Source organism: Urocitellus parryii, chromosome 5 (genome assembly GCF_045843805.1).
Source record: "Urocitellus parryii isolate mUroPar1 chromosome 5, mUroPar1.hap1, whole genome shotgun sequence".
NCBI classification, from domain to species: domain Eukaryota; kingdom Metazoa; phylum Chordata; class Mammalia; order Rodentia; family Sciuridae; genus Urocitellus; species Urocitellus parryii.
The window spans coordinates 43,942,048-43,963,326 of NC_135535.1; the positions used below are offsets into that span (position 1 = coordinate 43,942,048).

The window sequence follows — 21,279 nt, forward strand, 5'->3', positions numbered from 1 at the left end:
CAATTGATATTTTTTGTCTTTCATTCTATTAATGTGAAGTCACATTGATTGATTTGTGTTTGTTAAACTGTCCTGGCATGCAGAGGATAAATCCTACTTGAACATGACATATGATCTTTTTGATACGTTATTGAATTGGAACTGCTAATATTTTATTAAGAATTTTATATGGATATTCATCAGAGATCTTAAGTCTATAGTTTTCTTCATTTGTGATATTTTGTCCAGCTTAGGTATCAAGGTGATACTGGCCTCATAAAATATATGAAGAAGTATTCTCTTCATCTCTATTTTTGGAATAAAAATTTAAGGAATGCTGATATTAACTTTGCTTGGAAAATAAGTATAAAGCCATCTGGGCTTGGACCTTTCTTTGTTGGAAGATTTTAAATTACAACTTTAATCTCTTATTAGTTGTATGTTCAGGTTTTCTATTTCTTCCTGATACATTTTTTTTGGAATTTATCCATTTCCTCTAGCTTATCAAAATTGTTGGCATGTAATTGTTCAAATAGCCTTAATTATACCTTTTATTTCTGAAGAATCTGTTGATGCCCACTCTTCCCGCATCTATTTAAGGGAGTACTGGAGGTACTATCAAGAGCAATAACAAGTAAAATGGTACATAAATTGAAAGAAAGAGGTAGAATTGTTTCTATTTGCAAGTGACATAATCCTCTATGTAGAAAACCACAAAGACTTTAACATTTCTCAAAAAAAAACCACCATCAGATCTAATAAATAAAGTTGCAAAAAATAAAACTGACATATAACAATCCGTTGTATATTTTAAATCTTTCTTTGAATTTTTAAATTTTTCTTAGTGAATTATAGTTATATATAATAGTAGGGTTCATTTTGGCATAATCACACATGCATGGAATATGGTTTACTCCCCTTCAGTCCCCATTATTTCCTCTTTCCCTCCCTTTCAACTTCCCCCTACTCTTCTTTCTCTACTCTACTGGTCTTCCATTTATTTATTTATTTTTTTACTTATTTTATTTTTCAGAAACTGGTGTTTACTTTCTGTAATCTTTCTGTAATCTCATTTTGCATAAGTGTCTTCAGAAGAACAGCTCAAGACCACTAGAGGTTGTTTTTAACCCACTCAGTGGCCTGAGCAGTGGGAGTTGCAGACCAGTCCTCATTCACCAACTGGGCCCTCCCATCTTCTGTAGGGAACTGCTGGATCAGCTCAGAGGGCACCTGCCCTCCTGCAGACCAGTCTCAACCTCAACCTCAGCAGCAATGAACTCAGGAGTTGCAGCAGAACATTCACCCCCCCAAATTCCTCCTTAGCCACAGCTTTTTTTCATCAGCTTCTTTTCTTCCTTTTCATTGTCTTCAGGGTCTCTGTGGAAGTAGACATCAGGCATGATCTCCAATGTGTCTTCACAGGAAATGGTGTCACACACAGACAGAACTTCTCAGGCCAGCATCCACCATATCATACCCATAGAGTGAGTTCCCTTGTGGTTTCACTGAATAGCAATGTCCACATAGTGTAAAGGAAAATCTATTACACACAACAGTGGTAGGCAGGTTGACGTAAACTTAATTCCCTAAGAGGCTGGTGGTCAGCCCTGGAATTAGTAACACCAGAAGATGTGGCTCCCGAGAGGCTGCCTTGATCTGGTTAGTGAAGGTTTCAGGAATTTCTGTGGCAGCAGCAAACTTCAGCACAGCTTTCTGGTCAGTGTTCCTGGAGGACACCACACTGATATCAGCAGGGTTTTCAGTGGCAACAACAGCACAAGCTTCCAGCAAAATCTTCTCCCGGGGTCCTCTTCAGATTTATAATGTAGATGCCATAAGTCTTCCTTCTGTAAATATATTATTCATCTGTAAATTAAGGTTGGTGACTTATAAGTGGGTTTCTGTTGAAAGAATTTTTACTTTTTCCTCCTTCACTTATAGGACATCAGGACTCTAGACACTGTAAAAATCCCCCCTTTAAGTTATGATGGGAATAAAGAACAAAGCTGTATGAAATACACCATGGATAATTCAGAAAGGCTATTTTTTTAAAAAATAGTGATTTATAGAGATACATAAAGGTGAAATTCATTGTGGTATGTTATTATATAGAGATAGCAAAATTTGGTCAATTTCATTCCACAGTCCCACCCTTTTACATGCATCCTCCCTAACCTTCAATCCCCTTCTTCTACTCCAATGACCTTCCTTTTATTTTTATGGAATCTCCCAACTTTTTTCACTTATTTTGGTCTAGCTTATTAATGTGAGAGAAAACTTTGACTTTATGACATAATTTGGCTTATTTCACTGAGCATGATTTCCAGTTTTTTCTATTCACCAGTAAATGCCATAATTGCATTCTTCCTTACGGTTGGGTATAATTCCATTATGTATATGTACCACATTTTCTTTATCCATTCAACTGTTAATGGGTACTTGGACTGGTTCTAAAACTTGGCTGTTGTGAATTGCTCTTTTAAAGACATTGATATGCCTGTATAACTATAGCATGCTGATTTTAGTTCTTTGGGGAAAATACCAAGGAAAGGACATATATCAAAAGTATCACGCAAATTAAATGCAATCCCCACTAAAAGATCAAATGAAATTCTTCACAGAATGGAAAAAAATGCTGGTCCCCAAATTCATTTGGAAGAATAAAAGACACAGAATAGCCAAAGCAATCCTGAGTAAGAGTGATATTGGATAATAAATGCTGGTGAGAATGTAGGTAAAATGATACACTCATGTATTTTTGTGGGAATAAAAATGAGTACAACCACTCTGAAAAGCAGTAAAGATAGTCCCCAAAACACTAGGAATGGAACAACCATAGGAGTCAGTTATCCATGATATTTCTATACACAAATTATCAAGTGAAATAGAAAATCATCTCCTTTATGATAACGTTGAAAAAGTAAAATAAGGTTTTTAGCAATAAATCTATCCAAGGAATTGAAAGAACTGTACACTGAAAATTATAAAAGATTAATGAAAGAAATTAAAGAGGGCACGAATAAATGGAAACAATTCCAAGTTCAAGTATTGGAAGAATTAAAAATGTTAAAATTGCCATACTACTTTCAGCAATGTACTAATTCAGTGTAATATCTATCAAAATTGCAAAAGCTTTCTTGACAAAAATATGAAAACAATCTGAATTTGTATGGAATAACGAAAGACCCCAAGTAGCCAAAGCAATACTGAGAGGAAAAAAACAAAATTGGGGGCATGACATATTCTAATGTAAAATTATATTACAAAGGTACATAGTCAGCTGGTGCAAAAGCAGAAACATAGATTTATTTAACAGAATACAGAGCCCAGAAATAAATTCAAACATGTAGAGTCAACCACTTTTTGACAAAAGCACCAAATACACAAACGCATACATACACACATACACAATAGGGAAAGAATTGGTCTCTTCAATAAATGGCACTAAGAAAATTGGATTTCTGTATATAAAAGAGTAAAGTTGAACTCTAATTTTAGGCCATACATAAAAATCAACTCAAAATGGATAAAAGACTTGCTGCCATAAAATTCTTAGAAGAAAACACAGGCAGAAGCCGCCTTGACATTGGACTTGGCAATAATTTCTTGGATATCACATCAAAAGCTCAGGCTAGTAAATCAAAAATAAATAAAAGGGACTACATCAAACTAAAAAGCTTCTGCACAAAACAGAGAACAATCGAGAGTTAAAAAGCAGCCTATAGAATGGGAAAAATATTTTCAAATCAATATATCTTCAGGTATTAATATTCAAAAATATATAATGAGGAAAATACACAACACAAGATGAAAACAATAAACAAATGTATTAAAATATGATATAAAGACCTGAGTAGATATTTCACAAAATACAATATTAAAGTGTCCAACTGGTACATTGGAGGGTGTTTGATATCACTAATATAAAGGAAATACAAGACAAAGTCACAAGGAGATACCATCTCCACCTGTTACGACATCTATCAAAGAGACCAGAGAGACTAAGCATTGATGAGGATCTTTGCATTGCTTTGACCAAAATACCTTACAAGAACAACCTAGAAGAGCAGAAGTTCATTTTGAGATCATGGTTTCAGAGATTCAGTTTATGGTTTTCTAAGTCCATTTCTCTGGGTCTGAGGTAAGACAAAACTTCATAGCAGTAGGGTGTGTCAGAGGAAAGCTGCTTATGTCATGGAAACCTGGAAGAAGAGAGAGTGGAAGAAAGAGGGAGAGGGTAGAGGACCCAGGGGTAAGATACAGTGTAAGGTCATGTCCCCAGTGACCTACTTCTTCCAGGTATACGCTTCCTGCCTACTGTTACCACCCAGCAGTCCATTCAAATTATCAAATCTATCAAATGGATTATCCATGGTGAGTTTACAACCCTCATAATCTAATTGTTTCACCATCAAACATCACTACATTGCCTAACACATGAGCGTTTTGGGTGACATTGAAGATGCCAGTGAAAATGTTAAGAAAAAGAAGAAAAGGGAGACCAATACACACTGTTGGTGAGAATACAGATCAGTATAGCCATTTTGTAAAATATAGGCTCCCGTAAAAATTAAAACTATATCTGCCATATGTCCTCCTAATCCCTTTCCAAGGTATACACAAAAGAAAATGAAATAAAAAGATTGTAAAGATATTTGCACTCCCATGTTCATTGCAGCATTATTCACAATAACCAAGATATTAAAAAAACCTCAATGTCTATCCATACATCAATGAACAAAGACTGTTTTACACATCCAATAGAATATTATTCAGTCACAAAAAGGAAGATATCTGCCCTTTTCCACACATTATGGAACTGGAGAATATTAAGAGAAGGAAACCATACACAGAAAGAAAAATGTAGTATGATGTCATATGTGGAGGCAGAGTGGGGGAAAATGAACTATATACAGATACAGATTACAACAATGGTTAGCAGAATATGGGTGGGAAGAGAATATGGCAATATGTAATCAAAAGACACAAAGTAGAAGGTAAATAGGATAAATAAGTTTGGAGATCTAATGTACATTTGGAGAACTATACCTAACAATTGTATATTGTATTCAGGATTTTTGTTAAATGAATAGATCAGAGTAACTCTTTCCAAAAAGAGAGACCTTGAAAAGAAATCAATGCTGGAGACACCTTCACTTTAGACTTCAAACTTCCAAATTTGTTGGAAAATAAATTTCCACTTTTTTGTCCCCAGTTCTGTGGTGTTTGTTAGAAAAATTTGGAAACTAATATCTAGATAGTTATTGGTTCAGGGAGAGGTACGACACCTAAGCAAGTTTAAGGTATCTCTCAGATATTTTGTTTAGAATGTAGTGAATAGGATATTTCTTCCTTCTGATCAAGAAAGATGAGGAAGGATGTAGTCTTAAGAGCTATTGCAAGCCATGTGAGCATCACAAGATGAGCCTCCTAGGGAAAGAAACCAACTCCAGAAAAGGAGAATATTGCAGAGTTTGGCAAGATCTACCAGTATATTTTTGGTTTTGGGGGCAATAAGTTCTCTACAGTTGACCCACATGATATTACTGATATTTGATTTTTTTCTATTTTATATTAGAGAACTTATTGTATTGCCTGACCTAGAACTTGTATTATGTTTTAAAACAATCATCAGGGATAAATACATGAAGTTCTATAACTTTGAGAACTTTTTACTTTCTTAATTGCTGCTAAAACAGAAATTTTATTATAGATTACAGTGACAAATCTTTATTCCAGGGATATATTGATCTATTAGAGTATTTGATGTAAGATTTAAAAGAAATTCTGAGTATAGATAGAGAGAAAGGCATTTTTAGTTATATATACAGGTACATGTATTGCTGCTGGTGACACTACTCTTTTTCTTCATAGCTGACATCTGTTTGCCTTTTGTTTATTCATTCTTTTTTTAAAAAAAAATTGTTCTTAGTTGCAGTTGGATAAAATACCTTTGATATATATAGATATATATCATATATACATATATATACCCTCTTTCGGTTTGTTTTTTACTAATTTCTGATCCCATATTTCTACTATAATACAACCCAACAATGTGATGCCAAACAAAACCAAAACAAAATGAAACATAAATGGAACAACAAAAAATCATTATGACAGCCTTTCTATCCTCCTGAAATGTCCATCCTATCTGTTCCTATCTGTCTCCCTATCTATTCCTCAGATGCAAATAGTTTTTCCTCAGAAGTGATCGGTTTTTCTTCCGTCTCACTCATCTCTAGGGACAGGCAACTTAAAACAAAAGCAAAACAAAATGAAAGAAGAATCTTAAAATGGCTACCCATCCTATTGCCCTGCCCTCAGGGGCAAGCAGTTTACCTTATCACTAACCCTCAGTCGTTCTGTATAGGCCACCAAATGCCGCAGTCTGGCTGGGCACAATTAACAAGCCACTTATCAAGCAGAAACTAACTTTATTTTTAGAACACACAAGCTGCAGCACAAGAGCTTTTCAGGAATTCCCTCAGAGCCAAACTGCCACCACTGGCTTCCCACAAGCCTCTCAACCCCCTCACTCCTGCTCTTGAGGCTAATTCACTGGGTCATGTGGGCAGAGCCAAAAGAGTCCCCCAGTGAGCAGCTCCGTGGTCTGGAAGGGCAGAGAAACAGCCCAATGAGCATCACCGCAGAGGAGCCAATCAGCTGGCAGCTCGAAGTTTGCTGGGGCCCCTTCAGCTGTGGCTCTCAACATCTCCCCCTCTCTGTTTAAACAACAAGCATGTGACTTAGGGACCTTGCCTGCCTTAACTTGTCCAATAGTAATTACAGTTCTTACCCATTATCAGATGAGCTGACCTCAAGGCATCAGCCTCCTGTCTTAGGTTGGTACCATTGCAATTGGATCTTACCCTTCATTGACTACTGGTCCAGCATACAGCCACACCTGTGGATAGGCCTTTGTACCAGCAGGGGGGTGAAGTTCTTTGCCTCACTTCTATTGGCCCCCAAATTTTAGCTGAATGACCATCACAAGCAGAAGGGAGGAGGATAAACCAAGCCAATTGAGGGCTCCTTTTGGAAAAATTGTACCACAGATGACACCATCAGCAAAAATACCCCAACACTACCACAAGTCGCTGCACCAACAGATAGTTCACAATGCATACAAGTGAGTTCACAGTGCATACAGGTGATACATAGTCCAGGCAAGTTCTACAAGCATTTCAGTGATAGCTATTGCAGAAGCTGTAGATTGGTTTTATCTTTGTCTTCACTGGCACTGGGATGAAGATAGGAATTCTGGCAATAATGGCTAAAGAAAATATTATGTAACATTCCAGCAGGCACTAAAAGAAAACAATTTTCTGAACAATTTACATTATCCTGAACAGAATTATTAAATATAATGAAAAGGAAAGGTGAAAGTAAACAAACAGATCTGTTAACCTCCTTTTTTGTTCACATATTAAAACAATCCTCAACAGCTGTTTACCCAATTTAAATTAAACCATTTCAATCACGTGAATCAAAAAAAAAAATTTGGATCCATTTTTTCATGAGCGCTCATCATATATGATATATAGACATACGTACATACAAACATACAACACAAAACACAAGTGTGCATACATAGTATAATACATACAACACATACCATAATAGTAAAGGCCTTATAACTTTTACAGGTGAAATTTCCATTGCAATGTTTAAAAACTCTATAGTCAAAAAATAGAACTGATCAGCAAAACATTAACCTATGTCTGTATGAGCTCAAAAAACAAAATAGAACTTCATGATGTGTGAAAGGGCAATAATAAAATAGATATTGAAAAAAGCATCCTGGTTCTGTTGCAGATGTAAGGATAGCCAAACTGGAGTTCTGGATATCAGCTGTTATGGATTTGAGCCAAATCATCTTCTTTTTGGTCTGTAGAAATCGCTTTAGTTAATCTCTCTGGAATCCAAATCGACTGCTGTTCTCCCTGTGGAAACACACAAACAGAATCCCAACTCCAGACAATTACTGGGTCAGCACCTTTCCATTGTCCTGTTAGAATATCCTTTCAAAGTACCTTGGGCTTATGTACATTTTTTGGACACATATGCCTTTCCATAGCACTAAGCCCTGATGAATCCAAATTTAAAAAGTTTAAAGTAAAAATGTTTATTTTAATTTATCTTTGGGGAATATATATTGCCACAGTCTGGCTGGGCACAAAATCACGAGCCACTCACAGCCTTGTAGATTCAAACAGCAATTCTTTATTCCCGAACTCTCACCGGCACTCTACATGCAGGTTCTGGGAAAAAATCCCCACCTCCACCAGGCTCTGCATCACAAATACTCTCTGAATCCCGAGAGAACTCAACAGGAACTCAAGAAGCGGGTGCCTGAGGCAGCAGTATACACCCTATTCCCAGCAGGATCCACCTTAAACCTGGAACCACCCTATTCCCAGCAGGATCCACACCCTAAACATGGAACCGCCCTAAACCCGGATCCGCCCTGGTCCTTGAGCAGGGTCACCTTTCTCAAACATTCATGCAATGTCACTGCAAATGACCTGGGTTCAAGGCAAGCCCATTTCCACAATGGAGAGTCCTCCCTCTAAGCAACATGGGGTAGGCTGACAAGGAAATTGCCATGTGTCATTCCTACTCGGTTATGGCTCTCAGCATTTCCCCCTTTCTGATTAATTAAACAACAAGCAATGTGGCTTAGGGAACGTGCCTGTTAGGTTTTCCAATTCAACATATGGTCCTTACCCGTCATTGGATAAACTGACCTCTAGGTGTCAGCCTCCTGTCTTAGGTTGATACAACTGCAATTGGATCATACCTGTCACTGACTACCGGTCCAGCATACAGCCATACTTGTGGATAGGCCTATGCACCAGTGGGTGGTGAGGTTCTTGGCCTCACCTCTGTTGGCCCCCAAATTTGGCCTTGGTGCCGGTGGGGGGGTGAGGTTCTTTGCCCCACCTGTTTTGGCCCCCAAATTTTAGACCATCACTAGCAGGAGGGAGGAGGATAGAGAAATGCCATGACACCAAGCCAATTGAAAGCTCCTTTGGAAAAATTGCATCACTGGTGACACCATCAGCAAAGATATGCCAGTACTACCACAATTCGTTGCACCAACAGATAGTTCACAATGCATATGAGTGATACATAGTCCAGGCAAGTTCTGCAAGCAGTTCAAAGCGGAGGAATATATCAATATGTCCATCTCCTCCCAAAGTAAATTGACTCCTTGATTGAGCATTACTTGTTGAGTTATTATTCATTGATGCATCACTTTATACAGTTTACTGTGATAGCTATCATAGAAGCTGTAGTTTGGTTTTATCTTTGTCTTTACCAGCACTGGGATGAAGATAGGAATTCTGGAAATGATGCTAAAAAGAAATTATGCAACATTTCAACAGGTACTAAGAAAACAATTTTTTGAACAATTTACATTATCCTGAACAGAATTATTAAATATAATGAAAAGGAAAGGTGAAAGTAAACAAACAGATCTGTTAACCACCTTTAAAAACAATCCTTAACAGCTGTTTACCTAATTTAAATTAGTAAACAAACAGATCTGTTAACCACCTTTAAAAACAATTCTTAACAGCTGTTTACCTAATTTAAATTAAACCATTTAAATCACGTGAATAATAAAAAAATTCAGATTCATTTTTTCACAAGCGCTCCTCATATATTATATATGGAAATACGCACATACAGACATACAACACAAAACAGAAGTGTGCATACATAACATACAACACATAAGACAATAGTAAAGGCCTTGTAGCTTTACCTAAGTGAAATCTCCATTGCAATGTTTAAAAACTCCACAGTCAAAAAATAAAACTGACCAGAAAAACATTAACCTAGGTTTGTATGAGCTCAAAAAATAAAATAGAACTTTATGATGTGGGAAAATGCAATAATAAAATAGATATTGAAAAAAGCATCCTGGTTAATCACTGTCACCGATGTAAGAATAGCCAAGCTGGAGCTCTGGATATAACCTGTTATGGATTTGAGTCAAATCATCTTCTTTTTTGTCTGTAGAAATTGCTTTGGTTAGTCTCTCTGGAATCCAAATCAGCTGCTATTCTTTCCTGTGGAAACACACAAACAGAACCCCAACTCCAGACAATCACTGGGTCAGGACCTTTCCATTGTCCTGTTAGAATATACCCCTTCCCAATTCCTTCTTTTTGCTTTAATAAGTACATTTTAATAGTTTGATGAGCTCTTTCAACTATGCCTTGTCCCTGTGGATTGTATGGGATTCCTGTTATATGAGTAATGCCAAATCACAAGCAAAATTGTTTAAAAGAGGTAGAAGTATAACCAGGGGCATTATCTGTTTTAAAGTGTTTTTTATATATATATATATATATATATATATATATATATATATATATATATAACAGATATATATAAATATATATATATATATCAAAGGTATTTTGAATACTTTTATATAATATATACATAAAATACCTTTGATATATATATATAAATAAATATATATATATATTTAATGTGGTACTGAGGACAATATATAAAGGTATTTTTCATATATATATATATATATATATATATATATATATATATATATTTTAATGTGGTACTGAGGATCCAACCCAGCACTTTACACATACTAGGTGTGCATTCTACCACTGAGCGACAACTCCAACCCCCTGTTCATTCATTCTTTAAATAAACATTTAGTAAGCCTTCCCCATGCTTTTCACATATGCTTTGTACAGACAGAAAACAGCGATGTCCTGGGCTGGGCCAAAGTTCCTTATTATTTACAGGAGTGAGACCTTAAGCCAATGATTGTATACATATGAATATGGGGGGGGGTCAAGCTCAGCAGCCTAGATCCACCCACATCAGCCTGTTCAGGACCCAGGCTCACAGTAGGCCTGGTCTATTTCTCCTTTGGTGGGGCTGATACCTGCCAGAGCCTAGCCCCTATGTAGGACCTCCACTTCCAACCAGGAGACTACCTCAGAAGCAGAGACCCAGCCCCGACCACCCATAGGAACCCACCTACGACCCAGATTCACAGTAGGCTCCGTCCACATCTCTACTGATGGTACAGACATTGGTCAGAGCCCAGCCTCTGGCACAGGACCTCCCCTTCCAACCAGCAGACTACCAAGACAGGTCAAGCCCAGTGGCCCAGATCCACCCACACCAGCCTGTGTAGAGCCCAGGCTCTGGCATAGGAACTCTTCTCCTGATGAACAGACTATGGTGGGAGTCCAGGCCTGGCCCAGATCTGTCCACACCAACTTGTATAGTACCCAGGACCAGGATGCAGTAGCATACATTGAGAGACAACTTGAGGGTCTGGAAGCCCAACATCAAGGTGAGGTACAGACAGTCTGCACGGGTACTACAAGAATATAGGTAAGAAACTGTAATATCAAAGATACACACTGCAAGAAAGGAAGACACCTAGACAACATGAAAAAAACAAGGGAGGAAAGTGCCCCAAACAAATCAGGGCACTATAATAACAGAACCAATAGACAGCAAAGTTGATGAAATATCAGAGAAGGAGTTCGGAAGATTCATAATTAGAATGATCTGTGAATTAAAGAATGACCTAAATGAACAAATACAGGCAAAAATTGATCACTCCAACAAAGAGATAAGAGAGCAATTACAGGTAGCAAAAGACTACTTTAAGAGAGAGACAGAGACTGAAAAAAAAAACAGTCAGAAATCCTTGAAATAAATGATTCAATAAATCCAATAAAACAACTCAATTGAAAGCATAATCAACAGACTGGATCATTTGGAAGAAAGAACATCAGATAATGAAAACAAGGTATACAATCTGGAAAATAAAGTTGGTCACATAGTGAAGATAGTAAGAAATCCTGAACAGAACATCCAAGAATTATGGGACAGCATCAAAAGACCAAATCTAAGAATTATCGGGATAGAGGAAGGCACAGAGTTTCAAACCAAAGGAATACACAATCTCTTCAATGAGATAACATCAGAAAATTTCCCAAGCATGAAGAAGGAATTGGAAAATCAAGTGCACGAGGCTTACAGGACACCAAATGTACAAAATTACAATAGATCTACACAAAGTCACATTATAATGAAAATGCCTAGCATACAGAATAAGGATAGAATCTTAAAAGCCACAAGAGAGAGGAATCAGAACACATACAGGGGGGAGACCAATTCGTATCTCAGCAGATTTTTTAACTCAGACACTCAAAGCCAGGAGACTGTGGAACAACATACACCAAGCTCTGAAAGAAAATGGAAGCCAACCAAGAATCTTATATTTATCAAAACTAAGCTTTAGATTTGATGATGAAATAAAATCCTTCCATGATAAACAAAAGTTAAAAGAATTTACAACTAGAAATATTGCACTACAGGATATCCTCAGCAAAAATTCCAAGAAGAGTAAATGAAAAACAATGATGAAAATCAGCAGAGAGATGTATTACCCTAAAAAAAAGTCTAATCAGAGAAGAAAACAAGTGACATTAAGTACCAAAAATAAACAAAAATGACCGGGAATACAAATCCTGTCTCAGTAATAACCCTGAATGTTAATGGCCTAAATTCATCAATCAAAAGACATAGACTGGTACATTGTATTAAAAAAATGCCCAACAATATGCTGCCTCCAAGAGACTCATCTCATAGGAAAAGACATCCACAGACTGAAGGTGAAGGTTGGGCCAAATCATACCACTCATATGGCCTGTGGAAGCAAGCAGGGGTTTCCATCCTCATATCAAATAAAGTGACTTTAAACTAAAGTCGATCAAAAAGGATAAAGAAGGGGGCTACATACCGTTCAAGGGAACTTTGCACCAACAAGGCTTAACAATTATAAATATATATGTCCCAAATAATGGAGCAACTATATTCATCAAAGAAACTCTTCTCAAGTTCAAGAGTCAAATAGACCACAAAACAATAATCTGGGGTGACTTTAACACACCTCTTTCATCATTTGATAGATCTTGCAAATAAAAGCTGAACAAAGAAACCATAGAGCTCAATAATACAGTCAATTACTTAGACTTAACAGACATATATAGAATATTTCATCTTTCAACAAGAGAATACACTTTCTTCTCAGCACCACATGGATCTTTCTCTAAAATAGACCACATACTATGCCACAAAGCAACTCTTAGCAAATATAAAAAAGAAGAGATACTACCCTGAATTCTATCAGATCATAATAGATTGAAATTAGAAATCAATAATAAAATTAAAATTAAAAACTACTCCAACACCTGGAGACTAAATAATATGCTATTGAATGAACAATGGGTTGCAAAAGATATCAAGGAGGAAATTAAAACATTTTTAGTGGTGAATGAGAATATAGATACAACATATCAAATTCTTTGGGACACTATAAAAGCAGTTCTAAGATGAAAGTTCATTGCATGGAGTTCATTCCTTAAAAGAAGAAAAAGTCCACAAATAAATGACTTAACATTGCATCTCGAAGCCCAAGGGAAAAAAAAAGAACAAATAAACACTAAAAGCAGTAGAAGACAAGAAATAATTAAAATCAGAGCTGAAATCCATGATATTGAAACAAAAGAAACAGTTAAAAAATTGACATAACAAAAAGTTGGTTCTTAGAAAAAATAAATAAAATTGACAGACCCTTAGCCATGCTGATGGAGAGAAGGAGAGGGAAAACTCAAATGATTAATCTATGTGATGAAAAAGGAAAAATCACAACAGACACTACAGAAATATAGAAGATAATTAGAAATTATTTTGAAAATTTGTACTCCAATAAAATAGAAATATTAAAGTTATTGAAAAAGTTCTAAAGTCCTATAATTTGCCCAAAGTGAATCAGGATGATATACATAATTTAAATAGATCAGTTTCAAGTGATGAAATAGAAGACTCCATCAAACTTCTACCAACCAAGAAAAGCCCAGAGCCGAGTTCTACAAGCCCTTTAAGTAAGATTAATACTAATACTCTTCAATTTATTTCAGGAAATTAAAAAAGAGGCACTTCCAAACTCATTCTATGAAGCCAATATTACCCTGATTTCAAAACCAGGCAAAGACACATCAAAAAAGAATACTTCAGACCAATATTTCTTATGAACATAGATGCAAAAATTCTCAATAAAATTCTGGCAAATCAAATACAAAAGCATATCAAAGGGATGGTGCACCACAATCAACTTGGATTCATCCCAGGGATGCAAGGTTGGTTCAACATACAGAAATCAATACATGTAATTTATCACATAAATAGACTTAAAGACAAGAATATATGATCATCTCAATAGATGCAAAAAAAGTATTTGACAAAATACAGCACCCCTTCATGTTCAAAACACTAGAAAGCCTTAGGATAACAGGAACATATCTCGGCATCATAAAGGCAATCTATGCTAAGTCCCAGGCCAACATCATTCTAAATGGAGAAAAATTGAAGGCATTCCGTCTAAAAACTGGAATAATACAGGGATGCCCTCTTTCACCACTTCTATTTAACATAATTCTTGAAACACTGGCTAAGAGCAATTAGACAAAAGAAATTAAAGGGTTACATATAGGAAAAGAAGAACTCAAATTGGCACTATTTGCTGATGATATGGTTCTATACCTGTGAATATGCACTTTAAACAGCTAATTTATATTTGAAGGAGCTCTCCTTAATCCAATATTTATTCAGGCAAAATACTTAGACAACTCATGTTCTTGCTCACAATAATTGTTCATTGCTAAATATGTAGCACATTCTGAGGTCTTCCTCATGTCTTCACTGGAGTTAGCCATGAGAAAATACTCTTTTCTTGGTAGTCTCAGCTATATTGTGTGTAGATACACCTAGGGCTTCTGATAACCGTTTTGTACACCATACCGGAAATATTACAGGAGAATAGTCAAATGCATAGGGATAGTAGAGAGTTGTGATACTATGTTCTAGTTTAAAATAGACCAATTGTGCCTGAAACAAGTTCCTCTCTGGACTGTACAATTATATAACAAAAACTCTGCCTCTCTTTCTTTTTTCTTTTTTTCTTTTATTTTTTTAGTTAGATATATTTAGATTTAGGCTACTTTCATCAAAATTATTGTTAATTTACAAAAATCTTTATTCAAATGGGAATCTCTACAATATCCTTCAAATTGCCTCTTTCCTTCTGGAAATCTTTATATTCCAATATAATCCTGCAAAAATTAAACTCTATAATTCAATTATTAACTTGCAATAGTTACCTTTTTTTTTTTTTTTACTTTATACTCAATTTGAACTTGAGATTCTCAAAAGGTTAATACCAAATTGTCATTTGTCTTAAAGTGTCTGGTACATACTACATGTTAATATTTGTTAAAGTAATGAAAAATAATTCAGAACATAAAATGTATTACAGAAATATTCATACTATATGTTGATACTATAAAATAAAACACTTGAACTGGGATTAAATAATACAATAAAGAAAAACTTACATTTTTAAATTACAAAAGTTTTATTTCCTGATAATAAATCTTAAAATACTTGTTTTTTTTTACAATTTGCAAAGGTCTCTCATATTTTTTCTTCCCATTTGATCCTCACAACAACCCTGTGAAATAAGCAGGGTTAATATTTTAATTTTGTAGAAACAAAACTGAGGCTTAGAGAGATTAGATGATTTATTCAAAGAAATATCTGTATTCAGAAACAGATTCAGGAGAAAGAATACATATATTATGTGTTTATAAGGAATCTTCTATAGTTCAAAACTAACTGGTTGATCGAAGGCTTGTGTATCTCAAACTCCTAGTGGTATTCTGTGATGAATAATAATTTCTCCAAATAAATATGAAGAGCGTGATCTTCTCAACCAGGACATTTTAGAGCCCCATATATATGTGATATACAAACAGCCCTATTTTTTTGTGGCATTCAGTCATATTTCCTTACTTGCACGTGTAAATGGTGACTCCTCAGCATAGCTAAACAAAAGTCTTATAGCTTGGCTCTGATGTCCTTAGAAAGTAGCTTTTTTTGCTTCACAATCCAGATGGCTTTTCCATTCTTCTGCATTTTAACAAAGTCAGTGGGAGAAGGGAAAAAGGATTAGGAAAGGTATAAATATGATTTAAAATTTTTACGTATCACTTAGATGTATATCCCCACTGGCCCAAATACAGCTGATGGGCACACACAGCTTAAATAGAAGCTAAGATATGCCATCTTCATTTTGAACAGCAGGAGGTACCCTGCTAATCACTATATTTCGTTATAGTGACAGGGAAGGGAGAAGAGCCATTTGGACATCAGTAGCAGTCTGCTCTAATACTGTTGTGCAGGCAGCTCAAGAAGGTTGACAGGAGCAAACTTGTATAAGTGACATCGATGTGGCCAGACAGCACGGGGAAAGACAAAGGGAAAGCAGGAGTAGCAAGTGGAACAGAAGTCTGGCAAAGGTTAGGTTAGGTGCACATTTCATGTGAAACAACTCTGCCCTTAGGAGGATCTCAGAAAGACATTAACAGGAAATGTCTTTCTATTTGACAAGTAGAAACTAATAAGCCATTGGTCATAGATACACAGACAGTTAAAGTAGCACACAAGCTTCCACAAGACAAGGGTAGGGGGTCATTTTAGACATACATATGTTATAATTGTAACAGCTTTTATTATAATATTGATCAATATTGTCATTACAGGATTACAGGTGAATATTTATTGAAATTCACATGTAAATGTAGTCACTTTATAAATTCATAGTTTTAATGGTCTTATTGATGATATGTGATGAGTAGACAGAATAATATAAAATGTATATTAAGTCTAAGTAGATAGATATGGGAAGGAAGGAAAGAAAGGATTAGGCTTAGGCTCATAAAAGTGAATGTTCTGAGAGAACAATTTTGAGACAGTAGTTAAACTGGCCCTTTTAATAAATGGCAACCCTAAGTAAACTCAGAGTATAAAATTCATGGAAGATCAAGTCACTGACAGACATCTCAGCTGAACCCAGGAGAGAAGTTTTGATTTGACCTTTACCTATATCGGGGTCTCAATTATTGAGTTAGATTGATTATATTTCTCAGTTTCTAAAAGAGATATCCGCCCCCACACACACACACAAAAATGAACTAACAAACAAACAAAAAAAAACTGATTTCAGAAGTTATAGTTTAAAATAAATACCCCTCACAATGTACTAAATTCAACAGACTGGACTTTGTATCTATGCCGTCATACTCATATCAAAGTATTCTTCTCAAAGCAAGATTTTTGCAACTGTAGCTAAAAGTATTTGCCATAATTTGAGGTTTTAAAGTGTCAAATAATTGCCATGGAGAGTCATAGAGGGAATATAGAACAGGTCTCCATGTGGAATTAGAGCAGAGAGAGTAGACTCAACAGTCTCTGATTCATACTAATGGGCCACAGTGGTGAAGTCAGGGTTCCCCTCTGGAGATTTCTCATAGGGTATTTCAAAACAGTTCCTCTGAGTTTTGAAGGCTAGATCATTTTTATCAGACTTATTCTAAAACCAAAAGGATACTGCCAAATTTCTACCCTTTGAGGTCTCCCTACAGTGGATAAGGAATCTTTACAAGATTTGAATTATTCTCTGATTATCAAGATTTGAGACGAGTTATTTAAAATTTCTAAGTCTTGTTTTGTTTTATCTTTAAAACATAATTTAAAAATAAGTTCACCTAGCCAGGTGCAATGGTGCATGCCTATAATCCCAGCAGCTCAGGAGGCTGAGGCAGAGGGATCAAGTTCAAAGCCAGCCTCAGCAACAGGGAGGCGCTAAGCAACTCAGTGAGGCCCTGTCTCCAAATAAAATACAAAATAGGGCTGGCCATGTGGCTTAGTGGTTGAGTGCCCCTTGAGTTCAATTCCAGGTATCCTCTCCCCTCACCAAAAAATAAGTTTGACTCAAAGCCTTGTTGAGAAGATTTAACAAGCTGACACAAGCTAACCATTTAATAGCCTCATGTTGAGTAATGAGGGTATGCTTACAATATTATTTCATGAAAATCTGCTGGAGCTCTCCATCCCAAGACAAGAAATAAGAATTCCTAGTGAAGAATTTCTACATTTTCAATTCCTTTCATTATAAGATTGTGTTTTTTTCTATACGAGTTCCTTCTAAGCTGTGTTCTGTGCTTCTTCTATGCTGGTTTGGGGATGTGTTTTATCCTAGTTTCATCTCCTGCCTGAAATTCTGAGATTATTTTATGATATTTGAGGAACTCTCTTTTTAGTAGTGTCATATCCTTTTGATTTGGTGATTACTACCTAATTTCTTTGACTTGAAATGAAATTTTTCCACTTAATCTTTTTTGGAAAGTGAGAAGATATATATATCTATATCTATATCCATATATATATATATATATAGATATAGATATATATATATATATAAAACTTTTAAAACTCTACTGCATACTAGTTTCCTAATGTTGCTGTAATAAATTAGAACAAATTAGGGACAGAACAATAAAAATTTGTTCTCTCACAACTCTGGTAGTCAGAAGTCTGGGTTCAGCAGGGCTGGGCTCCCTCTGGGGGCTGTACATGCAAATTTGCTTTTGGTGGATGCCTTGCCATTTCTGTATTTGGGGTCTCAAACTTTTTAATTTCCACCAGTGTCTTCATATTTCCTTTCCTTCTCTGTGTGTGTGTCATTTGAATAAGGATACTTAAGTCACCATTTAGAACCCATCACTGTAATCCAGGGTAATCACTTCATCTCAAAATTCCTAATTTAGTTACATCTATAGAGTTGTTGTTTTTGTTTTTTTTTTTCAACCAAGATTACATTTAGAAATTCTAGAAATTAGGCCTTGGAATATTTGAGTGGCTTTTATTCAACCATAGTATATTAACTGGTATACTTGCCTTGGAAAGGTATATCTACTCCATAGTTTGATATCCCTATTCTGTCCTCAAATGATAGTTGTTTTGACTCTTATTCTTGTTTGCTTATTTGTCTTAGATTGTAGGATTATTGGCGATACACATGCTTCTAGGAGTAGGCATTGTAAAAGTGAAATTGCTTTGTAGCAACTTCATTCACGATCCGTACCCCTGAGCTAAGCCTTCAATATTAAAGTGCCCCAGGAAATTGCTTATAGTGCTGAACAACACATAGCATGCTGTATGCCTGTCAAATCAACAAAAATACCTGCCAGTCTTCAGGTGAGTCCACAAATGTTGAAAAAGTTCCCAGTAGAAAAATGTGGGAGGTACACAGAAACCACCTGTAGTACAAAGGCTGATATTCCGACTTAAGAGGAATCTCATGTTGAAAGCAAAGCAGAAGCATTGACCTAGAAGTCACTGACATAACACTTTTCTCCTAAAACAACTCAACTTGTGTATAAGAAAACTAAGTCCACAGTGAGGAAGAAGTTGGGAAAAGGATCCATGCGCCCCTTAGGAGGCACCACTGGGGCTAGAAACAAGTTCTTTGGCTCCACAGTTGGTGCTTCTTCCAAACCTTGCTGAAGACAGTTGCAACCCCATTAATTCAACTTCTAGATTTCTAAAAGTTCATAGCACACAAAGAGATAAGCCAAACTTATCATTGCAATGTATATTAAATGTTTCATTATTCTTTCCCATCTTGATAAAGAAAAAAATGAGAAATCAAAATAAGTGCAAGAATTTGACAAAATAGAGCACCCCCTTCATGTTCAAAATGCTAGGAAAACCAGGATAATAGAAACATATTTCAACATTACAAAAGCTATATATGCTAAACCCAAGGCCAACATTATTCTAAATGGAGAGAAATTGAAAGCATTTCCTCTAAGAACTGAGGAAAGACAAAGATGCCTTCTTGAACCACTTTCATTCAACATCATCCTTGATACTCTAGCCAGAGCAATTAGAAGAAAACAATTAAAGGGATAACAAATAGGAAAAGAACTCAAGTTATCACTATTTGCCAATGACATGATACTATATTTAAAAGTTACAAAAATTTCCACCAGAAAATTCTAGAACTAATAAATTCAGCAAAGTACCAGGGTATAAAATCAACACTCATAAATCAAATGTGTTCCTATATATCAATAATAAAACCACTCAGAGAGAAATTAGGAAAATTATCCTATTCACAATAGCTTCAAAAAAATAGGAATCAACCTAAAAAAAGAGGTGAAAGGCCTCTACAATGAAAACTACAGAACACTAAAGAAAGAATTTGAAGAAGACCTTAGAAGATGGAAAAATCTCCCATGCTCTTGGATAGGCAGAATTAACTTTGTCAAAATGGCCATGCTCTCCAGCACCATTTACCTATAAATTCCATAATTTTATTTTTCTTTAAGTCTGAGTAATATGCCATTGTGTATATAGACCACACTTCCATTATCCATTCATCTGTTGAAGGGCATTGTGGCTGGTTCCATAGTTTAGCTATTGTGAGTTGAGCTTGTATAAACATTGATGAGGCTGTGTCACTGTAGTATGCTGATTTTAATTCCTTTGGGTATAAACTAAGGAGTGTGATAGCAGAGTCAAATGGTGGTTCTATTCCACATGATGCTAAGCAAAATAAACCAATCCCAAAGTATCAAAGGCTGAATAATTTCTCTGATTCGCAGATGCTAATTCACAATGTGAGGGCAGGTAGCTAGGGAAAAATATGGGTATTTTGGATTAGGCAGAAGGGAGTAGGGGAGGAGGTATAGGTATAGAAATGATAGAAGAATGAATAGAGCATTTTTACCCTATGTGCATAAATGACTACATGACTTTTGTGAGTCTACATCATGAACAACCAGAAGAATGAGAAGTTATACTCCATTTGTGTACATATGTCAAAGTGCATCCTGCTTTCATGCATAACTAATTAGAACAAATAAAAAAATATACACAAAAAAGTTAAGAATCAAAATAATAAGAAGAAGAGCAAGAAAATTGGTCAAAATTTTTTCTTCAGAAGATGTAGGAAACACAAGAAAAAAATTCTGTTTACTAACAAAGGGAAAAAAATCTTAATGTTTCCATTGTCATGGCAACAATGTACTATTCTTATCAAATGTATAAATGCAGAATGCCTGAGTGATCCTCACCACGGGGTTCACAACTGTTTTGTAAAGGGTAGTATTAAGGACTGTATAAGACATCTCTCCATCTCTTATTTAACATTTTTTTTTTAATTTCGTTAAACAAAAGCAAATAGTGCTCTATCTCTTGTCTTTGTGTTACAGGGTGGGGAAAATTCACTCTGACTGTAAAACAAGAGGCCAGTTGCTCTCTTGTTCTCATGAACATGTTATTCCACATTGATTCACAATAATAGTGTCACTTATTAGATTAACT

The 21,279-nt window shown here is 35.7% G+C and overlaps 1 pseudogene; it reads right to left on the reverse strand.

Moving 5' to 3' along the window:
* Positions 1–1,089: 1,089 nt before the first annotated feature.
* The window catches only part of LOC113181227 (small ribosomal subunit protein uS2 pseudogene), a 128,173-nt pseudogene continuing 107,983 nt past the window's right edge, over positions 1,090–21,279 (reverse strand).